The sequence below is a fragment of the Cardiocondyla obscurior genome, linkage group LG17 (assembly GCF_019399895.1).
Source record: "Cardiocondyla obscurior isolate alpha-2009 linkage group LG17, Cobs3.1, whole genome shotgun sequence".
NCBI lineage: Eukaryota > Metazoa > Arthropoda > Insecta > Hymenoptera > Formicidae > Cardiocondyla > Cardiocondyla obscurior.
The window spans coordinates 1,235,730-1,256,261 of NC_091880.1; the positions used below are offsets into that span (position 1 = coordinate 1,235,730).

At 43.5% G+C, this 20,532-nt stretch overlaps 1 protein-coding gene and 1 long non-coding RNA gene across 15 annotated transcripts in view; one reads left to right on the plus strand and one right to left on the minus strand.

Moving 5' to 3' along the window:
- Ten-m (teneurin transmembrane protein Ten-m) overlaps positions 1-20,532 on the plus strand; it is a 481,599-nt gene that overhangs the window by 369,500 nt on the left and 91,567 nt on the right. The gene's annotated exons all lie outside the window — the stretch shown is intronic.
- Positions 9,014-10,468, minus strand: LOC139109383 (uncharacterized). Its single transcript, XR_011546828.1, has 2 exons — positions 9,216-10,468; positions 9,014-9,101 (listed from the first exon to the last, which is right to left on the minus strand). It is a non-coding gene; the product is annotated as an uncharacterized lncRNA (long non-coding RNA).

The window sequence follows — 20,532 nt, forward strand, 5'->3', positions numbered from 1 at the left end:
GACACGTTATTCCACTTACGATGTTGCCCGGCCCTGCACACAACGATATCGTAACGCTATCTCCCACTTTATCTGCTTTATACGCGATCGCTCCATCGTGATTGTCAATTATAATATGAAATTTCGACACGTAAACAGCGCGCCACTTGATACTTCATTATATAATGACCCGATGCAATGATCCACTTAATGTCATGGTTTAATAATAACGTCGAAAGGTATCGAGTTTTGCACAAAGTACCATTTTGCTGAACCCAAATATCTCGCAAGAGAGCAAATAACAGCGAATTTCTGCAAAGTGCATACAACGATACGTTGAATAAATCTCGCTGTTCTCCAAATAGTCGTGAGTTTCGATTTTTCAGATATTGATATCTAAAGCACGATTTCCGAATCGTCGGAAACAAACGTCGTGTAGATTTTTTTTTCTTTTTATTCGCGTAAATCTAGCAAATAAATGTATTAGAAGTCGCGAAAATTTCTCATTATCTGCAAGAGCGTATTGAACTACACGGTAATCTCGTTCCTTCATACTCCAAACTCACAATCAATTCAGATTCCGTGCTCGATGAAGCGAAATTGACTCTCGATCATATAAGGCAATCTCGTTTCATCGTATAAAACGTATGTCTTAAACGGGTAATACTTCGAAATTATATTTAAGAGAATAATCGCTTTATACGCTCGTATTTCTGACTTGTAAAATAAAATTGTGTTGTTAAAATAAACGTCAAATTTATTTCGCTAATTAACGAACCTCCGCGAACAATATTTTTTTTTTTTTTTACTAAGAACTTCGTTCTGTTCCGATTTTCGTTTTTTTCTAATTAATTTCCTATTAATATATTTTTTATTAACCCTGGTTGAGCGAGTTGCGAATCGATGGGGTAATCTCCGTTTTCCAAAATTTCGGATACTCTATTCGCGGATTCTCTCAACGAGTATCTCCGGCTACCAGCGCTTGGCCCTTCGTTTTACGTCTCTTTTGTTGTAGTAAATCGACGCGACGGAATTACGCCGTGCTTCGTCAGACATCGGTATGTATACGTATACGTATACATACACGCGGTGGCGCGTCCCTCATCACTCTGCCTGATTAATTCATTGCGCGAAGTGCGGGGATGTGCGAGGATAGGGTGCTCCGGGTGGGCAGGGGGGAGGGTGAGTATGCGAGAGACGGGCGACACGTAGCGGAGCGGTGCGCGTAGCAATGCCGAAGGGTGGAGGTTGGGGCGGTGAAACTGTTTGGCGCGCACGAGGTACCGGCTCGGTCGGACGTTTTGATTCAATGCTGCCTGGATGCATTGATTAAATGACTTCAAATTAAAACGGATAGCGCGGCAGGTGCGCGAGAGTAGCGATATTGGCGGAGGGGCGCGGACGAACGGGACGAGCGGTTGGGCGCAAAGCCACGAAGTCGCTAACTCCGAAACCTACGCGCTTCCCGTGCGGCCTGGGTCTCGCAATGAAAGCGCGGCTGTGTGCGAAAATCGCGCGCGACCCGATATCCTCTAACACGCGCGGGATCCACATTCGTGTGTTTTGCGTAAGAGAAATGTGTCCGCGCTAAATCGCAGCTAATCAACTTATCTTCCCTATGTGACCGGTGCGCGCAAGAAAGCTTATTAAATATGTATCATTTTACGCGGCACGTTGAACGATCTTTGACTACGGACGACGGCGATGAATTTCTCGTTGGTGAAAGAAAATTTAAAAACCGCTTTATTTTCCATGCACGGTGCATTTATTTTATATAGGAAAAAATCGATCCTCGAGTATTGCACCGGGCTGCTTTTAAGTCGCCCTCTAGAGCCTCGCTTTTCGAAACGCCAATTCCTTTTCTTCCCCGTTTCTGACGCTCGTGTGTGGTCGGTCGATATTCCACCTTGCGCCTGTCTATCACTCAAAAAGATCCTATCTGCCAGAAACGCGACGACCTACTTCGGTCGGCGGCGAGTCATGCGATATCGGCTTGTCGAGAAGCGATTTGTATTACCAAACGGCACTTTCACAGTATTACGTTCCGGAGTAATCGCACTAGATTTTAAATGATTTGATTCGATTCGCAGGGGATCGATTTCGACGAAAGGTCAGAGTGCGTCGAATAACAGATAGCAAAAATCTATGTTTTCTTCAAACTCAAACTCGTTCAAGTAATTCGAGCTTTTCCTTCTCGCGGACTCATTTTCACATTTAAGACCCCCCTCTTACATTTATGCCGGAAGTGCTGCTCCGCTTTAATATTTCGGTTTATAAACAGGAAATGCCGCGGAACCTGGATATATCTGTGTTACGTGTTGTGTTAGTCTCCAACTCTTCCTAAATAATTTAATAAACATGACAGTAATAGATACATTTATGCGCGCGTGTTTCGGCAAGATAAAATCATTACATTTATATACCTTAGCGAGCGCTTACAGCAACATTCATTATTATAAACTGCACGTTCGAGAGATCAACCAAAATAAGAGACTTTTGTAATTAATTAGAAAAAAAATAGAAAATGCCGCTTTTAATTCTGGTAGTTTGGATATTTTTCGTAAAAATTTTTGATACAATTTTCAACTTAATTTAATTAGGAAATAATCAGTTCGTCCGGAAGCGTTTTCAATTCCGCTGATGTTATACTTAACCGGGGCCATGTATATTATAAACGCGCCCAGCGCGGCAATATTTCGGGCAAGCATAAGTCAGAATTCTGCACACGTTTCACAAACACGATTCGGATCCATTTGCAAGCGCGGCCGCGCAGATATTCCCAAAAATCGCTCTCGGAAACGAACTAGCTCGCGCTGCGCGGATGAAACAGTCCGGTGTAATAACGTTAATCTCAAAACTCCGTATTAAGCTCCGAACGATGTATTCGTGTCCCCGCGCGCGCGCTTTTCCCCGCATCGCCGGCAACGCGCGGTAATATTCGCGCCATTTTATAGAGATATCGAGTTAATCTATCGAGGTAATAATTTTCTGCTCGCCGCTCTACCTTTGCACGCGTTACGCACGGCTGCGAATCGTCGGCGTTGCTTCGCTAACGAAGCATTAGGATATCAGTTTTGAAAAGCAAAGTTTCCGCGAATATCCAATTTCCATCGTCCATCCAGCGGCGTCCTTCGGCAATAGCCGCCGCGCCGGCATTATATTCGCCCGCCGTTCGATCGTTCGCATTATGCGTGCCAGATATTAATCCCGTGTGATCGCATTATGGTGCCCCGCGGCTACGCGCGTACCTCGCGAGAATGTAACCGATCGCCAAAGGTTACAACGCACGGCGAAGCGAACGTATTACCGTAAGATGGGATTAGATTGCACCCGCAGGGGCGGCTTTTGCGCGACGGTAAATAGAGATTGTTACGTCGCTTAATTAAGTCTTTACAAAGTAGAGGATTTGTCTTCGTTGTCACGACAACCGCTTCTTATCTTACAGTTTTATATTAATCACAGTTATCTTCGCATCGGTTTATTAATAGAGATTACGATTATTGTGTCCTTTTTTTTTTATATATTTTATTTTTATTTTTTCGTGCTCTTTGTAACTCGAAAAAAAAATAACTACTATGCGCGTGCTATTTTTTAAAAGACCCTAATTACAACAAAACTACGAAAAAAAAAATGATGCGACTTACCAAACTGCATGGACATCAGCGGAGTTGAAGAATTCTGCCGGTGGCTGTAACATAAAAAAATATATTAATGTAGACATGTAAATTATTTATAAAATTAAGAAAAAAAATACATTTTTTTTTAAATAAAGATTTTATTTAAAGAATTGATTCTCACCTAAAAGTTGCTCCGCCGATGCAGGATGCCCGTCCCGGGCCTGCTCCTCCTCTCAGATGGGACGTGTCGAGCCATCCTTCCGCGCACAAGTAACTCGCGAACACCCCGACCGTGATTTTACTGTCGCGAAATTTACTGAACACTATCGCGCGTTATTTTTCGGCACTCCCGTAACAAAATAATTGTAAAAAAACGCCCGAAAACTAGCGGAATTTCCGGAACGGCCGACGAACCGGCTACGGTTCGTAAAATAATTAATACCGGCGGTGACGACACTCGTTGATGACCGGTGGATGCAGTTGCGTTGATCTGTAACAAAGAAAAAAAAATATATATATTAATTTTAGAAACAGAACTTCTTATCTGAAACAGAAACGGGAACAACGATTATTAAATTGACGATATTTGTCGGTGCGTTTTAACTACGTGCTCAATGTTCACGTGAATACCATGCAATGTTTTGGGTCGCGACCGTTGCTTAATCTCACCCGCGCTACCTCGTTACGCGTCGCGCAATGGAATTTATATCGAACTCTTTAACTATTTAACACGTCGCTCAAGCAGAGGCTTGTTCGATCGGGATGCTCGGAGCTTGGCTTGAAGAGCCAAGACTACAGCGAGTCTACGGCGATTGTTCAACGAGCTGAAATAACCGCCCCGGTGATGTACGCACGTAAACTGAGATCGTACTTACTTTAAAGTAACAAAAACTGCTTGCCCGTGTGCAGAAAAGAGTGGAAGATGCGATTCGTGCCGGGATATGTCTCCGTACAACGAATAATCACTTCCGGCGCGACCGCGTGCTCTTTTAACTACGTGCTATACGGTCTACCTGTGCGAGATGAATGAGGTGGGGAAGTCACGTAGCTCGCGCTCACCGCTAGCCGCCTACCGCTCGCATTCCCACCACCCACCACCCTACCTGCCCCCGCGCTCTCCTTGTACGTCTCACCCTTACGCAGTTTAACGCGTTGTAAAAGAATTAATTTTATTTCAATTAATCGCCATATAAGTTGCCGAATAAAATTGATTTTAATCCAAATACGTATCTAGCCAAACAATCGTACGAATTATATGTGCCGAGACTAATTTTTGAAATTGATAAAGATACCTGGTGATTAAATTTCCGAGCAGTTTATTTACAGATCATAAATAACTTATGACAAAAAAAGACGCGCATCAGTAGATCGTTACTAGCGTATGTATCAACTAAATTTATTCGCGTCGTTAAAACGGAATAAATTAGGATTTTATACTTAGTTGAGGGAATAGACAAATGTAAACCACTGCCTGTCTGCAAGTTCGCTGATAAACGCAGCTGTTATGGAACTTGCACGCAGTAACAAAGTTTATCCGAGTTTCTACGTATTAATCGGATAGTTCACCGGGGAGTTGGTTGGTTAATTAGTTAGTCAGTTACTCGATCACCGCGTTATCTTTTATGGTTCCTTCTTCCTTCGTCGGCCAACTTTTATCCGGCATAACGAGTATGTTTTCGCGTAAAAATATATATATCATATCGCTTCTAAATATTCCACTTCTAAATATCCGATAAACTTCCTGGCGAATCGTTTATACACGTACCACACACTAACACGAAGTTAAATCGTTTTTGTGGATAAACTTAATTAAAAAATTCAGCTCTCCGAATTAATCTTCTTGCGGTAGCAAGATTTTTTGGTCGGTTCTCGGAACGGTGGAGATAAATAATAAATTTTTTATATGTATAAAGTAGGGAAGCCTTTTTTAACACTGCAGAAAATTTCTCGAAGTTGAAGCGAAATGTTATTTTTAGAAACACGTCGTACTAAATATCGCGAGCAATTCATATTTTCGATGCTGTGATTCACGTGATGTGAAACCTATTAGATATCACGTTACTCATAATTCAAAGAAATTGATTAATTTACGAGAATATAAAAATGGAAACGAGGATACGCGATCATCTTTAAATCAGAGTGGGTTTGTCAGTTCAGGAAAACAACGTAATTTCTTGACTAACCGAATTGCGATTTTGCGCAAAAGCACCGTAAAGTTACAAGCGCAAAAAACATCCTCGCTGCGTTGTTGAATATTGAATCGTAAAAAGTCCGCAAATTAGCAGCGGTGTCGCGACGAAGAACGTTAAATAGAACCGAGAAAGTGCGACGCTCCGCAATAAAAATCTGAGCCATTTCAGCGCTCGGCGCACCTATTATTTTCTGCTTATGAACGAGATCTTGTTCGTAGAGTACGATACACATAACGGCCGCGAGATATCGGGCCGCAATATACTCTTCTTCTACTTCGCGGCTAGGCTAAATTTATTTTTAATTAACGTGCAAATGAAATGCGCCCGGCCAGTGCTTCTTGCTTATCGGAGGCGCCACTCGCGGCCGTTGATAGCGCCGACCACCGTGATTATTTGCATCCTGTGAGCACGCAGAGGCATATCGATTGCTTGGAAACGTCCGATGACGTACGTCATCCTACTGGGAAACGATAAAACTGGACCGCATTTCCTCGAGATTCGTCGTCACAAATGAAGATAGAATCGAGCAATCGAGAACGCTCGGTGACGCTAAACCAGGCGCGGCGTAATCTGCTTTGGTTATTACATTATTTGCTTTTCAGCGGCTTGAGCGCGGAACTTAATATCGCGTGCACGAAGACACTGACTTCGTACTCGGCACCATTTTCTAGGATTCTACATATGTGAGTACGCGCCGCAGTTACTAGGACGATCAATATTTGCCAAATTTACCGATAGGATTGCAAACACATTCTCTCGTCTTACGTATTCCTGACAGAAATGTGATCCTACTGTTTGTTTAAAATAATTGCGGTTTGACGATTCTAATCTTGGGTATTAGCTGAACTTTTTTTTTTTTTTGTGCTCTATGAATTTATCTTTGCCTCTTTCGTTATAAGTAACGAACGAATTTCAGCGGACAAATCTGGCCGCGAAAGACGAAGTGTGTAATGGAAAGATAAACCTGCTTGCAGCAGATTTATTACATCCGAGAGGATTGTACCCTCGGTCTTTTAAAAGGACGACGGTATTTTTCGCGTAAAACAGACACGACGATGTACGAAATAGCGGCATTTCCAGCGAAAGGGGGGAGGGGTCTGGCATCCGCTGTCGCTGATAAAGCGTTTTACCCGCGAAATTGATTTAGTTAGTCGAAAAACTGGCACCAAATGGCATCCTCGTAGCTGGGGTAATACGGACGCCTATATTACATTAATTAACGCCACTGATACGTGCGAAACGCGTATCCACGGCCGTAACGTTAACGCATTAAATCGACCATTTCCGGTTGATTAATCGACGATTGATGACCCTGCGCAGACTACATGCGTAATAAACTGATTTAGGACGGTGATACTAACACGTAAAGCAAGTCGAAATGGATATGCATGATGTCCACGATGTTGCCATGAATTACTAGACACATACGACTATTCGCCGGGTAATTGCTCGTTGTTACGTCAATGTGTTTAATTGATCGTTACATCTCGCTTCTTTGCATTTTTGAACGTTTAAGGGACGAGTTTAATTTTATAAATTTATATACATATGTGTGTTTAAACGTTATAATACTTTAGCAGCGCGGCTCAATTTTTATTTATTACAGAATATCGAGTCTTGAAGTTAAATAGATAAATTTAAACAAAAGCAGGAGCTTAAAAAATAATAGGCTTTGCAAGAAACACTTCTGAACAATTTAAAGTCTTCAACTCTAATTTTTTACCCAACTTCAAAACTCCGATATCTTGAAATGAAAAGAGAACTTTATTAAAATAACGTTTCTTTACGTATACGTATACGTAACGCGCACGAGCAAGATGATATACATATATATATATATAATATACAGGAATAAAGTAAATTTAATTTATCGCCGTAATGGATATTTAATGCGTAAAGTACGCGAAGAATAAAATATTCCTAACTTCTGATTGTAACAAAAAATCCCTCGATAGAACGGATGTGCGGCAGAAAGAGAAGGATGGAGAGGAGGGGCGGGAAAAAAAAGCGGACAAAAAGGGACGCTTCTCTTTGACTGAGCGAAGTTCATTTGGAAGGCAATTAAACTTGTTCAGTAAATTAAGCGCGTAATGCGTAGCTGGTATAGTTCGATGGTTGCGGGTCGCGTCAGCTGTTACGCTCGCCAAGCCCTTATTATACCGAGTTATGAATTTTTGGGGGGGAGGAGGGAGGGGTGGCACGACGCCCAGGAAACGCGGCACACCGGCGAGATAGCGTAGCCGCAGTAGTGGTAGCTATTTAACACAGCGCTCCCGGACGCCTGGATGAGACTTTCTCTCCGTCTCGTTTCTACTTCTCTTTCCGTTTCTCTCGTCCGCCATCTCTCTCCCCCTTTTCTCCTACGCGCACCGCGTTTATGCACCAACCCCTTGCCGTATACGGGTTACGTGCACGTAATAAACCTTGCGATATAACTAAATGCGCGGCACAGGAAGCAAGGAGCGACACTCGCTGTTTATAAAGTATTTCCGCATCTTTGCGTCAATGCAGCTTACGTCACCGTGCGCTTGTCATTTGACTTGGATCTTCACGATAATTATGCTAATGAGTGTCGCGGCGCGCAATCGATTTTTGCCTTCCGACTGAAATTTCATGTATATACAGTATATAATACGCCGCAACGAAGCTGCCGCATCTGCTTCTCCGTTTATTCTATTACTTCATGCGAGGATTGAATATACAATGCAAATGTGTTTACCTCTGGTGGCGTTTTTCTTTCCAAAAATATATAGTTTCGATATTTGCGGTATTTACGTGGTAAACAGAAAATTGTTGCCCGCGTACGTGATTTATTTCGAGTGATTTTAATAGGAACGGCTATTTCTGGAGTAAGAACGATACCGGCTGGGCGAAGAATTTTGCAGATCAAAAGTAACTTGTACCGTTTCATAAATTGACATCTTAACAGACGTTCCAAGTTACCGTATCGCTGCTATTTATACCGCTGCTATGTAGCGAGATAATACGGAATGTAAAATTTACTTCAAAATATATATGGTCCACCGAATATAATTATTATACGCAGCCTGAATGAATTTAGAGGAGCTTTTCCATTAAAGAGATATTGATCGTTTATAAAGAACTCAGAAATAACAATATTATATTCAGCCCGTATATTATTAACCAACAATTAAATTAAATTTTTTCGACAGCCTTGCAACGAACGCGCAGATCTAATTTAACGCTGTTTTTCTCGTCTTAAAATGTCTTGAAACGACGGTAGAAAAAAAAATTATTTTTACTCACCGACCGATGCGCAGCAGCGGAGTTAGTAATATGCAGCCACGATGACCTGTAACATACAAAGAAAATATATAATTGTAAAAGCGTCCAAAAGAATATGTTCATGGTTAAAAAAAAAATTTTCTTACGCGCTTTTAATTTTAAGGAAGTAAAAAATATTTACCTTGGGGTTGCTCCGCCGATGTATGATGCCTTTCCGAGGCCTCCTCCTCCTCTCAGTTTAGGATTGTGACGAGTCATCCCTCCGCGCACTGGACACTCGCGAAAATCCGCGTGAATTTACTATCGCGAGAACTAATCCACTCGACTCTTTCACACGTTACTGTACGTCACTTCCATTTAAAAAAATCGAATAGCCAAAATCCGACCGATTATCTACGCGGCGCTCCCGACGCGACCGACGAACCCGCTGCGGAATGTTCGTTCAACATTGGCGACGACGGCACGTTAACTTCTCCTCCGGATCTTTATCCGAAACAGAAAAAAAGAGAAATTACTTAGTCGCGTAAGTTAACTCCAGCTCACAGTCAATAAATGTAAGTCATTTTTCCACGTTTACTGACCAACGTTATCTGCGCGCTCGACTAGCACGTTCATGACCTTATCACGTGCACACCTTGCGAGGTACGCAGGTTGCTCGCATTTTCGACACTACGAACGATATTTCTACAATGGAATTTTTACACACGGTCGACAGAAACGCTGTTAGCAACGGTATTATCTCTGCTCCGTTTCCTTGGATCTCGTTCGAAGAGGGCCAAAACTATTGTTCACGGGACACGCACGGAAATCGTCCTAGAGGCGTGATTAATTAACACACACGTGGGGATAGAACGTACTTTAAATACTTTCTGCTGGTGCTCGTCGTGTACGGAAGCGTTCGTTGCGAAAGTAAAATTACGCCGGAATACATCTCCGCACCATCGAACACGCGTATTACTTCTGATAAGAACGGAGCGTCTCGCCACGTGCTAATTATTCGGCCGTACCGGAAGGGAGTGAGTGGGGGAACCGTCTACGTGTACGCGCTACGTACCGACTGTTCCGCTTACCCCCACCTTAACACCTTCTACTCGCCACGGAGCACGTACGATACTCGGTTACGCATTGTTTATGTACATCGCCCGCTACCTGTACGCTATTCAACGCGTTATAAAAGATTTAATACATGGAACATTATGCCGAATATTCACTTCAATATACAATATCGGACGAATCTGTAATATCGAGCGCATTAAATTTATGAATTTAATCGAACGATTGCACACGGCTCGTGAAATTAATATAAGATAACGGAAGGGATTAAGAGAGAAGTTAACGAGGATTATTTTTTGCGAAACGTTTTTCTTAATAGACGGCAACTGGATAAATAATGCATGACAAAATTGGTGGTTGCCAGCTGATGTAACGGACGTGCAAATTTTTTTTTTTTTTCGATATTTTGTTTATCGAAAACGGCCATTCTCTGAGGAATAAATATTGCGTTTTCGTACGGTAATATTTGACACGGTTCGCGGTTCGCCACAGAACTGATTTGTTCGCCACAAAACACGGGGAAATCGAATCACGGGAATAAATACGTATCGTCGGATTGCGCGGATCGACACGAAAGAGTCAGGCGCACGGAGATGGCCCCGCGTAAAATCCAGGTCGACGGACGCAAAATTGCGCGGAGTTAAAATAATGTCAGCCACATCTGAAAGCGTCACGCGTGATATTTCATTTTACAATACTCTAATCGGGGAGACCCGTTCGGCGGTAACCTCAACCGGGGGATTCGGGTTATATACGCCTCCCTTATCCCGTCGCTCGAACGGGGAAAGCGAGTATCAATAAAATGATACCGGGCAAATAATAGCGACGAGATCGTGCGGCGAAAAAAAAAAAAAAAAAGAGTACGCGCACGATCATCTCCGGCCGAAACGCGCGCGAGTGTATCGCGTTGATGTAATTTCATCCATAGCGGGATACACACTCCGCTTCCCCTTTCCCTTTCCTGAAAACGTTACAAAAACGCGGCCAGGGTGTGCAATGGACGGCGATGGCGGTGCGGGAAAATCGGGAGAGGAAACGCGGCGAACGATTAATGCGAGCAACGCGAGAGCGCACGAACGGCCGCGGGGCAGCTCGAGATTTCAGAACACGCGCGTGTATGAGCACAGAGCGGCGCGAGTGCAGGGCTGCTCTGACTGCTATACGAGCACCGCGGGTATTGTTATCGCTGCGCCAGCTGCCAGCCGCGCTTCCACCTTTACGTATGTTCACGCGTACCTGCAATCTGGAACTGTGCGCCCTCATCCGCGCGCGAGCGAGCGAGCGAGCTTCTCGCGTGGCGTCGATATCCGTATCGCCGTCGTACCTTCGCTGCCTCGGGCAATTCGGTGACCGATAAACGTAACCCAGTAGCACCGATCAAGTATCTCACTCGAGTATCGAGAGTTATTCTACTTTAAAAGGGAGGCGTAGAGATTTAATTGCCGCCGGTTTTCCGCGACGCTGATCAGTTCTTGGCTCGCTTCGTGACGCGAGAAAAAACATCAGCTGTTAAAAAGTTACAGTTCGACAGGTTTAAACGTGATTGCGACGCTTCGATAACGTCCACGAAAAAATCGCGCAATTAAATACTGTCTTCAAAAAATAAAGTTGTCATTTAAAAAAAGAAAAGCAAAATCTGTCTGGTATCGGTCGTCCGATCACTATCCAGCGCGGACTATGTATCTAAATAGAATCTAAATGTTTTTCGTCGCGTACTTATTTAGCTTTTCTAGCTCGATATTAGCTAATAATAATTATCAAGTACCTAATACGTTTTGAGTGTTACATTTCTGGCTCAGTGCTGGACAGTTTTGCTAAACAGCCACGAGATAAACCACGAATTGGCTAGCTAATTATTAGGTAACGGTGGCAATCAATTTCCATTCGAGTAGTTATTGGATAAAAAATATATTGCGAAGGATTACGTAATTTTTGTATTAAGGTTACGTTATATTAAACACGCTTTTTCGCTTTTGCTGTGAAAGATCGTTTGTTCTCTTTGCCCCTAACGAGGGAAATTCGAAGTTTCCTTCTCCGGGAAGAGAATCTCTTTGCGTATGCGTCAGTGAATACCCCGGAGACTGACCCTTCGAACTAGACCCTTGGAAACCTAGAGTCCCGAATCAGCCATTCGACCGTTCGCGAAGCCAATCAAGCTTACAGAACTTCTTCCGCAGATTCTGGCTTTGTTCCCTAATTACGTGCTTCGTCGAAAAACCTGCGTGCCTCGTTTGCAGCTTTGTTAACGATTGCCTACTTTAGAAATAATCAAAACATTTGCTAACAGTACCAAAAAAGAATTTTACCAAAGTGCAATGTGTAGTAATTCTGTTAATTTGAATATCACATTTAAACCATTTTTAATTTAATTGTTATTTTATACGACGTAATAAAATTGATAAAGTACGAATGTAAAACACACGTATTAGATTTTTTTTTTAATAAAAATTGTATAAGTTACATTACGTAATTTACTTTTACTTTTCTTTCTCGTTATACTTATATAAAAATTTATACGTACATATATTTTTTTTTAATTACATCTTGTCGACTTTTATATATACATATACAATATATATAAATCTCTCTCTCTCTCTCTCTCTTCTATCTTTTTCGCTAAACTTTTCTTGGGTTAAATAAAGAAGAGATCCTGCTCAGGGCATCGATATAGCTGGAACTGACGCTGCGAAGGGGTTTCGTGGATTCTCGCTTTTTCCTTTTACCGCCGTCAGTTTCCTCGATATCGTGTTACGCGTCCAGGGATGAGGCGGAGTATCTTCCCCTGGAAGCCACCCCTCGGCCCGGGTGAAGCCGAGAGATAATTCTCTACTGCAGCGTCATTAACTTCTTCTTATTGCACGAGCTACACACCCCCGAAACGCATCCATTCCGGGTATCGAGGGGTCGGTGGTTCGTTTTATCGAGCGACCCTCCTATGCCATTTGTAGCTCATCGATCAACGACGAGCCGGCGAAAAGAATACCCGGCATCCACACCTCCGCGAGCACGGATTTCCTCCGTAATCGAGTTTGTTCTCGATTATCGATGGTCGCACCTCCCGGGAAACACCATCTTCTCGCTTCAACCCCTCGCCAGTGCAAAATACCAACGTGCGGGGGTTGCCTTACGTTTGAACAATTCGTATATGTACGTTCCTTACCGTGAAGCTTACTTAGGCGGAAACTTTTATAAAAATATGAAACTCGCACGAGGGAAACTTGCGAGAGAAAACTCTCGCTCGCGACGAAAAACAGAAGTGCTGTCTTAATAACATGATTTAATTTATTTATCCCGAGCATTGGAATTTCGATGAAAGTTCGCGGTGGTAAACATTTTTAAAAAAGAAACATTTATTTACCGTAGCTATTTAAAAAGATCCATTTATTCCTCGTTGTCTAAAAGTGAACAGTTATATATTTTCCACTTCCGTTAACGTTTTATATCAGCGAGAAAGAAAAATAAAATTAGATTTTTATTTTATTTTATTTATTTGTCTTTTTTTTTTTTTTTTGGAAAGATTAAAAAATGGTTAACTAGTGCTCATAATTAATACGGTCAAAAATAAAATTTTGAAAGTCGAGAGGCGCAAATAAAGCGTGAAGTATTGGCCGGCCCCAGCTAAAGCGTGGCAATTGCGGAACTCATTGTGAATAATGACGATAAGGTCGTGAGAATTTCACGGTATTATTCTCGAGCGTAGCCCCCGCGAGCATTCCTAAGCCTCTGCACAATCTAATTTCACACGTCGTTCTCGGGCTGCGCGGGCGGCCGGACACGTTCGCGCGCGGAGATCGACGGCGCGCGCGAGAAATTCGCGGCACTAATCAGGAAAGCGAGGAAACCCATTGTCAATCTCTTCGCTTACGTTCCCGCGGCGGGGCTTTATGAAGCGCGCGTGCCTCTCGCTGCGCGCGGCCGATCGATTCGTCACGGCGTCAGCCTGCAATACCATAAAATATATCCGGTAATGATATTCATATATATCGCGCCCGACGCAAAGACCCGATGAATGCCAATATATGAAAATGCATTGCTCGGGAAAGAAAAAGAGAGCGAGGGGTCTTGAGTCATCGTTCCCGTTCCTCCCGCGAGTAAAAGCTCAGCATAATCCAGTCCCCTTTTTTTTTTTTCTTTTTCTTTTCATGCGTCTTCCCCGCGCGATGATCAGCGTCTAGGGAAAACGCAGGGCTCTCCCTGCCTTCCTCTTTGACCGCGTCCTAATGAAATATCTCGTATGCGAAATTGACAGCAATGAAATGGAGCGACGAAGCTGCCTCGGATTTTCCTTCCCTCCAGAGGCCGCGGGAAAAACCGCAAAGGCTCGCCTGCTTTTGTCGCCGGAGCCCTTCGATAATCCGCCTCGCCGTGTAACGGCGTTATATTATACGTCGGATATTTTTCGCGCCGTTTACAAAAATAAAAATTCACGCCGCGACGCGCGGGGACTGGCACGAGGTGGGAACATTATTTTTATAAAAATATTTTCAATTTTCAGAACATTTTGGATTTCAAAGTGCGTTATTTTAATACAATTCCCGCCGGAGCGCGCGGCACGTGGTGCGCGATATATATCGAACTTACCAAAATTCAACGCAATTTACGCATAGCGGATTAAGAAATATCGGCGCGATTAAATGGAAATTAATTTTCGTTCGGCACCGAATCGAATTATTGGATCGCTGTAAAATACGTAATTGCATATCGCAGGGGGGGGGCAAAGGGGGGTATCGCTGTTATCGAGCTGCGTTTTATTATTTCGCGTATACGAGTTGTTATACGCGTTCCGCGTCGACGCGATGGCCGCGCGTGGAAAAATCTTTAGGCGCACGTTTCCAGCTTCGGGAGGTACGGGGCGAGAATATTTCTGCCGCGGAATGGCGCTCGTAAAAATATGAGGAACCCGCCGTAAAACGTAATCGCCGATTAGCCGAGGAAGTCCCGACGGCAAGTCCTGCGGGAGTTCAGGGCCGGTTGAAGTGATCGCGAACCGACGCGGTTCGCTCAGCGGAAAGTTTTCCGCTCCTCTCCCGTATATACGCGGCGCGAATGGGCCGAGGAATGGACGATAAAGACCGGGATCGTAAAAGTAACTGCGAGCGGCGCTAAGGAAAACCGGAAGAAGCCCTGCAACCCGCCCGGGACACGCACACTCGAAGGAAACATTTGTAGTCAGAAGGAATTCCCGATAATCATAAACCGCGTCCTCGTGCTCGCTTTCATTAAAGCGGGAACGTGATAACGAATGGTAATGAGCCACTAAACACACCGACCTCCTAAATGCCACGACTGAATATGTGCGAACTTACGATTTCCGAGCACGGCTCGGGAAAAAACGCACGTGGTTTGAGATTAATATATCAATTTTACTGCGTTCTCTATTGAATAAACGCACCCACTTCACTTAGTCTTCCTCTCGCTAGCGTAATACGGAATTCATCAAATAATAAAGTTTCCTCTTTTACCGGGTTTTTAATTTAAGTACTAATTATATGCGGAACTCGGATTGAAATGCGGAAGTAAGAAAACGGGAATAAATACATCGATTATTATTCTGTTTAATTTAATTTTCATAGTTATTATTTGACGGAGAGACGGATTTTTTTTATCTATTAAAAAATTGGAATCAACATTTTTAATATCAATATTCAAATTAAGTCGCTTCGATAATAAACTTTAAATATTAAAATATGACGTATTAAAGTATTGGTCTTTAAAAGCGCGTGAAATTTAATTTATCGAAATATTTATCGCTTAAAGAATTTTAATCGTCGAAAACAATTATATGTATATTTGCTTTACCAAAATTGCCATTGCAACATTTTGCACTAGATGGAGGACGCGCGATTTCTGTGATTCCCTCCGACAAGTTCAAGTTTTCGTGTTATGGCATCCGCCGCTAATTGCGCGGAAGCCATCGATCGTCAATACGCCGGTTAATGATTAATGAAGCTACCGTCCGAGAGAGGGCAAGGGTTGAGCAAGGATCGCACGTTCCACGGCCCTGTTAACACTGACCGACCCATCCTGGCCTCGGATACCGATCGGGGTGGCTCGCGCAAACGGCAGCGATAAACGCCCCGCCGTACTTGGTCGGGTTTACATCGATAGAGACGCAAGCCGGCTGTAAAAGTGGATGCGTTGCCCGGCGTATTTATAGCTAGAAGTTTTCTTGGCCGTTCGTGCGTGTGGGGTCGGCCTCGCGGAAGGGAAGTCCAGAGAAACTAGATCCGGTGAGAGATGACTACCGTGGCGCAGCTACTCAAAGGGCGTATCCCGGGAAATTATTTTGGCGCACGTGCGTCGCGAAATATAAATGTAACATTTACGCGGGGACTTTGTTTCGCGCAAATTTAACGTGAATTTAATCGAATTAGCTGAACGATTGTATTACAAAAATACATGGAGATAAAAAGATGTGCAGTTTTAAATAACGAAAAGTTCAAGATATTTTTATTCAATGAAGTTATCGAATAAGTCTGTTTGAAACGGAGTCGCGCGGTAAGTAGGTAACATTACGTGCCGGGCCGAGAAAAATGTTGAAAATTATCGCGGCGGCGGAGATGAGGTTTCGTGAAAGTATAGCGGTAGCGGACGCCGATCGCGGGAGGGCAGCGAAACGAGCGATGAGAGGGGTTGGAGGAAATGCAAGTAATAAACGTCGCGAGGGGGCGAAAGGGGAGGTCGAGTACAGTTAACCTGCGGTCGTAAATGCCTCGGCGTAATTATTATGCCCAGCGTAACCAAGGTCAGCCACCTCCAATAATACGTCGGCGAACGGCAGTTTACCAAAAGTGCGTCAGTGCAGTCAAGTTTTAACGCTGTCGGCATCTAATTATCTGGCAGGCAATTATCTGCGGCTCTGTCATAAAAGTCGGCGGCCGGCGATTCGCCGCTTTTTAGAAGGTGCACGACGGTGACTTCTCGTTTGCTGCTCGTTTCAAAGGTGCGCCGCAATAACAAACTAACGAGCTGGTAGGCTTCTATCAGTTACCGCATCGGTATCGCGCTCGCGCGATTTCACGCGCTGAATCAGCCATGCAATAATCGAGCGAGATATAAACGGGCGGCAAATAGACTTACTCGGCAAAGTCCTTTTGAAAAAATCGAGTGATTTAATTTCTATGTAAAATTAGATCTGTTTTGACAAAAGGTTTTCGAAAGGAAGTAACGTCTAGAAATTAATAGTGATTTACGTTAGCTCTTTCAGTTTTACGTTATCTGTTTAGTACCGTGACATCATTACGCAATATGTCTACATTTCAATGCAACATTTATACCGCCGCTCCATGTATGACGAAATGATGGAAGTCGATCGTATAATTGTACGTTGGAATACAGTAATTACCACGTATGGCCACGTTTTGTTTCACGATTATCTATTAATGTCCTAAATAGCTGATATTTGTGCTGCGCAAGCACTACACTCAAAATTAATTATCACTGAACGCATAAATGAGTAATATCTCGTTGAATTATATTTGCATGAACTCCCGGCTTGATAAATAATACTTAATCCTAGAGTTGCAAACTGCACCGCGATAAGCAACAAGTCACAACAATTGAGAATCTTTTGTTATTCTATTTTTTAATATTATTATTGAAACAAACTTTTATTTTTTATTTTTTTTTATACGTTACACCGGTAAATATCGGTTCTACTTCTATGCAGATTCAATTTCCTCGACGAGTTGTATATAATGAGTCGACCCCGCGATCTAACAACTACCGCAGCCGTCATGCTCAATTAGATGTCAACGACTTCTTAGGATCGCGATTAATTTCAATAGTTGCTCGTTGAAGTAACTATAGACCGTAATGCCTGGCGTTCCCTTCAATAGTGCATTCATATTAAATCAAATTACCTACGATATCATAACTCAGAATTATTCTAAAAATCGTGACCTTTACGGAAATTTAAAGGGATATTAAAAATCACGAAACGCACGTCGTATTAATTTAAAATACAATATAAAGCGCCGGTGTAATACTGGTTTATTATAAACCAATATAGAATACGATCCTATTGCACGATACGTGTCGTTCTGAGATTAGCTCAGATATTCGTTATTAGTTAGCTGGCCATGTAACACGAACGATAACGGAGATGATAGAGCGAGCGGAGGGCGACGAAGAAGCGGAGGCCTGTAAGAAGACGCTAAACCGGAAGACGGTGAAGCAAGGGCGGAAGGGGAAGCTTAAGGACCTAAAGGCTCCATTGATGGACAAGTTCCTCCCGCTCGGCCATTGAAACACGTAACAGTGCGCCGTCACGCCGTTAATCCGCCGTCTGCTCCGTAATGCCCTAATAACATTCGCAACGACAATGGAACCGCTAAAAGTAATGCGCCCCCAAAGTCCCTCCCTCCCTTCCCTCGTTATTCTATCCGCGTGCTGCGAGCATTTTTAAACGCGCCAATAATGGCAGCTCGGATTTACGGATACAAAACGGACGCGGACCTTGCGACAGAATGGCCGGCGAGTAGCTCACAAAGCGCATTAAACGTCTCCGCGTTCGGGAAATTGGGAACAAACGCTCGAGTGTCCTTTTTCCTTTCGAGGGAAAGATGGCCGTAACGAGACTGCGGGATACGACGAAGGGACCGATACCCGCCGATAATCCGCTCGAATTCGTACTCTGGATCGGAATACCTACTTAGAGAAATGCTTAGGAGACGGATCACCGTCTCTTTTTTTTTCAAGAGCGCTTAAATGCATTAGTTCAAAAGATTCGAATCTGGACTCGTAGCCATCTATTCTGCGCTAACGCGGGTATGAATGGAAAAAAAGAGAGAGAGAAAAAAAAAAGGATCGCGTTCTGTTTAAAAATTTCCCCGATTGAATAAGAACGTAAAAACGTACGACAGGATACGTAAATTTATAATTACGTGAGGATAACAGATTTTTATAACCAAGATTCTTGTACGAAATATTTAAACATTTCCAAATGTAGTAAGCAGTAAAAATGAGTTCGCGATACATGTATAAATGTGTCAGACGCAATGGTCCTTTTTTAATATATCTTTTCGTTAATATTTTAGACCAAAAATTCAACTCGTTTCGAACGAATGCCTTAGATTATTTTCATGCTGTCCTGTTTATTGACCTATGTATATCGAAATACTACCGCACGCTCATTTATCAAATATGAGAAAAAGAATAACCGCCGGATAATGAAAATTTCATGCGTATTAAGCGTGCCTGCGACATTTGACCGGCGAGCGACCCAGAAAACGACGCCGTTTAAAGCCCAGCGCGGAGACACACGCGGGGGCCCTCGACGGTTTTCACCGTTGTACCCTTGCCTCACGTCGCAGAAAGACTTCCGCGTGCCACGTGCACGTACGCCACCCCTGTAGAATGTCGTCAGTGGACAAGTCCGAGCCACGTTTCCTCCCCTTCATGTTCCCCTCGTGCCCCGCCGGGAATGACGGAGGCCGTCACTCGCCCCGTTTGTGGTGCCGCGTGCGTGAATGGGCTTTGACGACCGCGCACGCATACGCGCGACAATCACACACGCAGCTGGACCCGCTAATGACCAGACGCATCCAGGAATCAAATTCAGATGACGGGGGCCCGGATGGTGCGCGCAGCCACACGCCGCGGCGCCCCGACGCTGGCGAGGACGCATTTCTATGCGAACCGTGACGTCCATTCATGCTGCCAATTATTACCGAAAACGACGTAACAGTACGCGCCCGGGAAATTGGCCTCCTCGATTCGATTTATACCGTGCATTCCGCCGACAAGGCACTCTCCGAGGGGGAGGGGGAGACAGTTTTTACCGAGCTTCGTTTACCCCGCAACCCCTGTCGCGCGATCTTTTTCTAAGGGAGAGCCTGCACCTTGAGCTTTCGACTGTACCGAGGTATTATTAAAACAGTTTACAAATAAGAGAACAAACTAGCATTCTGGAAAAGCGGCAACGATAAAACGTCCTAATTTTTTTGTTTAAAATCATTATATCTTGAGCGATCAAGAAGACAAAAATCTATCGAATAAGAAGTTTGAATATTATATTTCTTATTATTATCTGAAATTCTTGATACGTGTAAAATTATTTTCCGTACGTGGGATCGCAGATCAGTTCAAAAATTCATGAATCTCCAGTCTCGGGGTGAATGAGAAATGGAGGTTTCACATTGTCCCGAAATGAGCGATTTCGAAATCAATTTTCTCGATACCGGCTCCGCTGACAGGTTTCGTTCTTGAGGGTGAAACTGACGCTTTTTCACAGGGAAGGGTAATTCGGGCGTGCACGAAGTTTCTATGAATAATGGAGGGCTGTTTCTCAAAATCCGGAACGCACGTTGGACGTTTATTGGTACGCAGCATTGTGTGTGCATCGCGAGCTCGTACGAAAGATCGGTAACGTCAGAAAATTGACATTTTTTTCCCCCGCCCCCGTGAATTTAATTATAAATATTTCGTTTGATGCACTTGCATAT